We start from the raw sequence: 9,311 nt of genomic DNA on the forward strand, positions 1-9,311 counted from the left end.
GAGCGAAAGACAATTTTGCCAAAGCTTGTGGTGATTTACTTAAAGTTTGGGAGCGAAAAGCAAAGCTAAAGGAGCGAAAGAAGAAGATTTTCTTTATTTTGTAAAAGAGAGAAAAAAAAAGAGAGACATTTTTATTTTTGTAATTTTTTTTTTTAGACTTTCTTTTCTTTTGTATTTTTTTTATGGACTTTGGACATTAATTTTGGGACATTTTTATTTTTATTTTTAAACCCTACGGAAGGGTACCCTTAAATATAAACTGTTTGCAGGGAAGGACGACGATTACAATATCGTCTCGGCCCCTCGGGTTCGCACACGGCATAGGAGTCGTGGCCCGAGTCGACTTCAGCGGTTCTTCGCCCGTCTGGTACGGGAGGTAAGTCCAATCGAAACACCCGCGAATCTCCTGTAAGCGGGTTACTGTCTGCCTTAAGGTGATAATTGTTTGAGGACGAACCGGACTGTCTTTATTTTCCTAGTAAAGGGCAAGGCCTGGCCTAAACAAGATAAGGGTTCGGATTTCATCATCGTTCCTTTCTTGCCCGCCTTAGGAAAACGAAACCTAACGCGAACCCAAGCTTAAAATTTGGAATAGAACGAGACCGATAGGGTAATGAGCTTAAATAGGAAACTCGTTCGAAAAATATTGGTTGCTCTTTAAGCACACTCCAAAGTTCATGATGGTTTCTGTGAGTTGAATGCGTGACTGCGCGCCTTGTGATAGCGGTGAGGCCTTGGGTATCAAAGCTCCACTGAGCTTCCCTCGCCTCAATTCAACTTACTTTGACTCGGATTGATTCCAGAGGGGTCTGCTCAAATTGCAACGAATTCCCTTTCGAAAGATAGAAGCTGGTCTAGAAACAATCTAAGTGGAGCCATCATGCTTTTTGTTTGCTAGAAATCTTTAGGTTTGCTTTGGTGGAGTCGAGTCGGCCTTGTTTGTGATTGTGTAGAATTCCCTTACATTTAAGAATGTCGAACTGGTATGATAGAAGCCAATACAATGAATATCGACCTGAATTTGAATATGGACATCATAAGTTTTATGACCATGGTGGGAATAGTAGTTGGGAACGCCAACCTTTTCAAGGTTATGGTTCATACCATGGTGAGCCCAATTACTATCCACACGTGCATCAGTCTTACGAGCAAGAAGATTATAGTACTAGTTCTTCGTCTCTAGAGGATACAATCAAACTATTGAAAAGTAGTCCTTATTATGATCCTTCAGTTCCTATTCCTTCTCTAGAAGAGACTCTCAGGAATTTAGCTGAGTCATCTCGTCAGTTAGCTGAATCGACGTATAAATTAGATGAGGTGAATAACGTAGTTATGGACGAAAGAACTGCAACAACAACTGAATCTGTAAAAGATATCCTTAATAGATTAACTCAAAACTTAGATCCTACACTAAGGGAACTTTCTTTGGAAGAGACCCTTGAGAGGATAGCTGATTCGACACGTAGACTTGAGTTAGAGAAGAACGAAAGTATTGCTCGAAATAACTTGAATTGCCAATATAGTGTATCCAACAATACCCTTGAGAATGAAGATACTTTTTCACATAATCAAGATAACGAGGTTATAATTGGTAACACTACTTATTTAGATAAGGTTCAATCATCTTCGTACTATTATGATGATGAGGATAGTAGTGATGAAGAATCTGAAATATGTAGGCATAGTGATCAGGAATCTAGTAATCCAATTGAGCTGTATAGTGATTATATTATTTCTAGTTCAAATCCAAATAATTTTTATGATTATTCACCTATTCAAAAGGACGAGGATTTGATTAGGGATACCACCGTTTTAGACGATGTAGTTTTTCCTTTTGATTACGATGCTAATAGTGGTTTAGAGGAACGGGTTTATTCCGAAAATGTTGTTTTAGAGTCATACGATTTAGAAACACTAGTCTCAAATGAACTCGTAGAGATGAATGAGGATACATCGCAAGATTACAACTTAGAAGAATCAATTGCCCATTTTCAGGAATCTGATGACCTAGAAATTAGGGAGATTGTGGCTAGTCTAACTAGAGACACTGAAAACTTTAAGTTTGGGGGTGATTATCACTCTCCATGTGCTTTAACTCTTAGAAAGGTCCCTCACTTGGTACTTGACATCAATGCCTCAACCATCTTACAAGGTCATCTTCATACTCGTTTTCCTGAACCCAGTGATGTCCATAAGGAAGTTCAGTTGTTAGAAACCCATCCTCTGGTTGATGTGGTTTACTCGGGCTATGATACCCAGATCGATTTTGTTTTCCCACCATAAACTTTTCTACCAATCGTGGGAACGTATGAGTTTAAAATGTGTCACTTATTTAGTTATGATACTATGCCTAAGTACGCTAGGAGATTAGAATTGACACATTTGTTTAAGGAAGACCATCACTCTCACTATGGTCAACTGTGTGAATCGAATTTGAATGATTATGAGGATCCTCATTTCCTTTTGTCTGCAATAAAACTTTTTAATACAGATGACCCACAGTTGTTTCAGTTATTACTTTATGGTTCGAGTGATTAATCATTTCTTAGTCTGGCTGAAGACTTTAAACTTAGCACTTCTTGGGAGGTAACCCAAACTCATGCAACCAGGTAATATCTTTCCTTAACTCCTTTGCTTCAAATGGTAATAGTTTCTCCTTGTTCATGTTTTTTTTTAATTTTATCTTTAGAACATTGAGGACAATGTTAGATTTAAGTTTGGGGGTGGGGAAGAAACTTTTTGTTAGCTTTTAGTTGCAATAAATAAACTCCAAAGCCTAGAAATTTATGCCTATTGAGATTGCACTAACTAATCTAAGTGGATGGAAGCATTTTGATTGTAGGAGTTTGAGGAACCAATCTGATTAGATGGAAACATCTAAAGAGTCTATTCATAAAAGCACAGAGCTCAGGTGTTAGAAATAACATGATAGTTTCACCATATCTCGTTGAGTCCTTTTCACTTCTATTTTTATTTTATTTTGTTTTTAAACTATGTTTCTCTAATTGATAGGTGGAGACCACGATTCAAGTTGTTACCAATGCTAGGTTGAATTAGAGTGATTGAGATACCATAAAAAAAAAAAAAAAAAGGTTGAAAAAGAAAAAAAGATGAAAAAAAAAAGAGATGAAAAAAAAATGGTAGTTACCAAAAAGAAAAAAAAAAGAAATTGAGACCAGACCATTTGACTAAAAGGAATAAATTCAATAAAGTCGGCCACTGGTACCCTTGTATATGCCAGTGTTGTGTTGACCTAGAGTTAGGTTATCCACCACTGGTACCCTTGTATATGCCAGTGTGTTGATATTAGTCAGACTAGTATCTCAATCCATTAGGATAGGTTCATTTTGGCGGAGGCCTTCAGACAGATATGGGAAACGTCGTTCACTTAGTAAACATCAAAACCATCTATGTTTTCTATATCCACCTTCTTGATCTATCCATGTGATTAGTTTTGACTCCGAATATGATGTCCATAGTGCAACTATCTGAGTAGAGCTCTGTCACTTTATATGAATTTTAGTATGCTTAAGTGCAAACTCGTGTACAACAATTGGAATTTCGCATCAGGGTACTTCTTCCTGTAGTCAATAAGTATGCCAACCAAGGAGATTCTTTAGTGCCTTCCAAGGTTCTGCGTAGATAGCTAAGCTCTGGAGTATTAAGGTTTTGTGGGTACACCTCTGGTAAACCCCCGGAGACAACACTCCGCCACTAGGGCCACCTAGTGGTTTAACGGCTTACTGCACGTGCTAAGTGTAGTCATTTTATTTTAGATTAGATTTGCTCGAGGACTAGCAAATAATAAGTTTGGGGGTATTTGATAGACGCATTTATGTGTCTAGTATATATTAATTGTATACATTGTTAGTGCTCGAATTTGTACTTATTTGGTTATTTTATTTATTTGTAGGTGGTTTTGGAAAAATAACGCTTTACGGCGAAATTGGCTAAAAATGTGGCATTTGGACCTCCGTTGATAGTGTACCGGAAATACCCCGGAGGAACCCCAAAGAAGTGCGGAAAACATCCCGGAAGAATTTCTAAAGGCACCACTAAGTTGGATTAGGGGCACCCCATTTCAGGGCATGTGCTAAAGGGACTCTCGAACTGGATAAGGGGAGGTCATCTTCATAGTTTCAAACTGAAAAAATGGCGGGAAAATGCATGCAAGAACTGGCAGATTTTTTGTTCGATCTTGGAGCTGTTTTAGAGCGATTCAATGGGTGTATTTGGTATGTATGGACTCTACAAGACATAAGGGGCCTGTTTAAATCGTCTAGACCCAGCCAATTGGGCTGGATAAGTTGGAAAAATCACACGAAGTCCAAACAGGGACACGTACTTTTTGTTGAAGTTTCAAAGATTTTTTGAGAGAGTTTTGGGCGAGTCTCACGCTGGATAGACTCTCTATAGTATTATTCAAGTCCTGGGAGAGTCTTGGGGAAATTTTATAGCTAACAAACGCGTACAGGGAGATGACAGGAGAGATATTCTCTCAACAGCGCAGAGAAGAGAAAAAAAAGAAGAAGTCGGATTCACTCGAGATTTTTGGGGGTTTGATAGCTATATAAGTGTTGGTTCGAGTCATAAGAAGGGTTGGAAAAGTTTAGGAAAAAGTTTGGAGTCCAGGAGAGCCGAAACAAAGAAGTTACAGAGAATTGGTGCTGTTGCTGCTGCTGCCATTGAAGAACCTGAAGAACACGAAGAACAGACTCGCAGAGTCCGTCGTTCTTCAGCAGTCTTAATTTCAACACCCAACTGTCGTTGTTTTACAACAGCAGAGGCTTCTATCGTTTATTTTCAGCATTTTCCACTTTGTAACAGTGACGCTGTAACATTTATACAGCGTTGCAAACTTCTTTTTACACCATTTTCATCAATAAAAACACATTATTAAGCCATGGATACATCTTATGATTATGTTTTTGGGATGAGGAGCTAAACCCATTAGCCAAGGGGACGGAGGAAGCCATTGTTCCATATTAATTGGTATAATTCTAATTTTACTATTTATTTGCAATATTTTTATTTGATTATTTGCATGGAATTTTTATTGGAAAATTGATTTTTATTGAATAATTGTGATTCATTTTGATGGAGCATGCTTAGTTTAAGACTCTTGATGTTTCATGCTTGGTGTTTACATTTATTACTTCAAAAATCTACAAAAGGCATAATATTAGAATCACTCTACAAGAAAAATTGCATGAATATTAATTATTAGAATTTATCAAATAATGGGTCAATGGTGGAATCCAAGTCTTGGTGTTTTTCCCTAAAGTTTTAAACAAAATTATTTGCATGTTTAAATTTAAATCTAAAAAATTGTTTTCTTCACAAGTCCTAAAGAACCTTTTTACCACTACAACTACAATCACTATTTGAAAAACCATCAAAGATCAGATCACAAAACTACGATAAAAGTAGTATAGGTCTGGATTCACAATCCTAATGAAGTCTTTAAGTCGTTAACCCGAGTTTATAGAAGAAACTCAAGAGTTAATGGAGATCGACTCTAGCGAGCGCACTAGTATCACACAGACGTGTGGGGATTAAGTTTTGCTCTAGATAGATGTCTCCTATATATAGCCTTTCAAATCAGGGTTTTGCCTTAGGTAGAAAACAAACTTTATCCACCGTTAGATGAAAACCTGATTTAGATTCAAACCAATATCTCTCGACCGTTAGATCGAAAGACATAGCTCGTCACACACACTTGGGTACACGTTTACTGGGTTTGAGAAAACCATGCCCAAACGAGTACACTTATGTTGGTTCAACATGATAACCCAAAAGGTCAACCATATGAGCATCTCATATAAATCATGTTCTTCTACACCATAACTAGTTCAATTGACTCAAATGAACTAGTTAAGAGTTGTTCAATTGCTATGAGATCTTATGTAACTACACAAGACACAATTGAAACAAAGATGATTCGATTCGATTCGATTAGAATCGGCACATGAACATTATAGCCACGGTTTGCACAAAACATTCCTTAATAATTAATGTTTCATGTTTAGGGCACATCTTTAGATCATAACCTCTTAAGTTCACAAACAAGTTCGCGGACTTAAATTAATCGGTTGAGTTTTCCAAACTCAGCAGAAATTCTCGGGTCGAGAACTTCCGCCAGTTCGCGTACTTAGCACACAAACGAGTTTTGGAAATCCCAGCAGAAATTCTCGGTCGAGAACTTCCGTGAGTTCGCGATTCGCGGACTTGGCAAGCCAATTCCACAATACTAACGATTTCTCTTGATCAACAAAGTTCGAAAACTTCGGTTCAAGGAATACATGGTTATATAATCTAAACTCTCATTTCAATCATTGAAACATTATCAGAGGACGATATTCAGTCATGAAGAACAACATACCATTCTCGTAAGAGCAATTTCCAAAGTGATTGAAACTTTCATGACTTTCGTCACTAGGTGAAGATAAACCTGATCAAAGTGAAACGCTTTACCAACACATGATTTCGAGTAAAAGATAAGCAATAAATACTCAACTCACAATATCAAGTGTATATGATCTAGTCTATATAGCACACGACTTTTGTCTCATAAGAAGTAGGAGAAGAATAGATAGACTTTCGAGTGATAGATAAGTTCAAGTCTTCACATACCTTTTTGTTGATGAAGTTCCACGGTTCCTTGGTGTAGATCTTCGTCGTTGTCGTTGAATCACCATGAAGTCCTTGAGCTCAACTATACTTTTCTTATCCTAGTCCGAGACTTAGCTAATAAGCTAGAAATCAAGACTTTATAGTTTTGATCACTAACATTGACAAACATGCTTGATATAGCAACACATGCGAGGTTGACCGATCTATGCTCTAACACATATCTCTAATTGCTTGTACTTTTTCTGGATCAACCTATATTCCTTTCTTGGATATGATGTAACCCAAGAATTTTCCTGATGATACATCGAAGACACATTTTTCTGGATTCACCTTGATATTGAACTTTCGCATGTGCTCAAAGATTTCTCGCAAATCATCAACATGATCTTTCGCCTCTTTACTTTTAATTAACATGTCATCGACATAGACTTCTAACGTTTTGTGTATCCACTTTTCAAATACTTTTCCACCATTCTCTGATATGTCGCACCCGCATTCTTCAATCCAAATGGCATCTTCGTATAAAAATATAAACCTCTTGGTGCGAAGAAAGCAGTATGTTCCTGGTCTTCTTCGTCTAAAGGAATTTGATTATAGCCTTTATATCCATCCAACATTGAGACTCTATAATTTCCTAATGCTTATTCTACCATTTGAGGTTTATCTGGTAGAGGAAAACTATCTTTCGGACACGCTTTATTTAAATCAGTGAAATTATGCAGATCCGTATTACTTTGTTCTTTTTTGGTACTACCACCATATTTGCTATCCATTCTGGATATTTCGCTTCTCTTATAATTCCTACATCCAACATCTTCTACAACTCCGCTTCTATTTGTGGATGATAATCAATCACAATCTTCCTTATTCTTTGCTTAAATATGGCTTTACATTTTTTTTTAATGTTCAATTTATGACACGCGATGGAAGGATCTATCCCTGACATTTCCTCCATACTCCATGTGAAGATATCATTATATATTCTTGCAAGATATTTATCGTTTTGTCTTCTTCTTCTTTATCCATCTTAGTTCCGATTTTTAATATTTTTGGCTCTTCTTCAGATCCAACATTTACTTCTTTCGTTGGTTCCACTGCGGTAAAATTTTCTTTCGGTTCTCCCATTGGTGTTGGTTCCTTAATCGCTTTAATCTGTTCACCTTCCTTCGTTGGTGTTGCACTTGGTATTCCTTTTCCCTCCTTTGCTCTGATCATGTATATCCGGAACTCTTCCTCCTTTTTGAGTTCTTTTGTTTTTCTCCAGTGATCCTTTCGCTTCTTTGCTTTCCCTTCATAATTTCTTACATCTATCTGATTGCAAACCTTCACACTCGTTGCATCTCCTTTGATTTCACCTATACCACTTGGGATTTGAAACCTGATGCACTGATGTAGTGTTGATGCTACAACTTTTATCGCGTGCACCCATGGTCTTCCTAATAACATGTTGTATGGTGATTCTATATCAATCACACATAGTGTTATTTTTGTTATCACTTCTCCTAGTAATATTCGCATCACGATTTGTCCTTTTGGTTTTGCAATTGTTTTATTGAATCCATGAACATTGTAAGTTGGATGTGTCATCTCGGCATCCTCAAATCCCATTGCTTTGAATGTGCGATAAAATAAAACATCAACACCACTTTCTGTATCGGTTAATGTTTTATCAATCGCCCATTTTTCTGATGTCTTCTTCATCATAATGTTTTTTTCTCGCTCAGCTGTAATTGTAATTACTAACGGATCTGTCCTCTTTAAATTTTCTGCTGGAATTTCTTCTGCTGCAAATGTAATCTCCACCTTTTCCCATTCTTTTAATGGAGATTCTTTTTCCATCGTTTCCACCTTCCTTCCTTCGTGATTTCTCTTATGAGTTCTTCTTGTTATTGTTTCTTGAAAATCTGCACCAGAGATTGATGTTTTAGTTATAGAGTTACATTGTATATCTCTTCCTCTTCCTTGTGTTGTTATAATTCTTGCTTTCTCCATAGATTCTTTATTATACTTCTGTATTTTCCCTTAAAAGTTTCAGATCTATCTTTTATAGATTTGGTAACTTGTTGACAGGATTTATCACCCAAAGCTGTTTCTGGCGCCAAAAATGTAGTTGCAGGAAAACCTACAACCACAACCCAATATCTCTAGAACACAATTCAAGTAATCATAATAATTCTTTCTTTAACTTTCAAAGATTATAATTGGATATATTGATTTTACAATGACCTTACAGTGACTTTACTTGCTCTCCAAATAACTTTCTCTCTCCTAGTTTCTTGTCACACACTTACTAAAAGATTTCTCTCTTTCGTGATGACCTCTTTCCTTTATATAGTGATTCCTCATAGTGGATGACAGCTAAGAGATCCACTATTTTCGGAATCACTGTGCGATACATTCGCTCATTTACAACCACTCATTCTCGCACAGACAATACCTCGCATAAAACATCACACTTTACTCGTGATTTAGCTGACATCATCCAACACGTCACTTCAATCTTACCATGTGCGATAATCCTCGCGTATATTGAATAATTCTTACTTCGCATACTTACACATATGCGATATTCTACTCCTACAACTACACAGGTGTATTTGTATTTATGGTTAAACTGCGGCATAAGATTATGCAAATCATTATGTTTCTTCGAGAAATTAAAAAAAAAAAAAAAAAGG

Source organism: Papaver somniferum, chromosome 9, assembly GCF_003573695.1.
Source record: "Papaver somniferum cultivar HN1 chromosome 9, ASM357369v1, whole genome shotgun sequence".
Classification (NCBI taxonomy): Eukaryota; Viridiplantae; Streptophyta; class Magnoliopsida; order Ranunculales; family Papaveraceae; genus Papaver; species Papaver somniferum.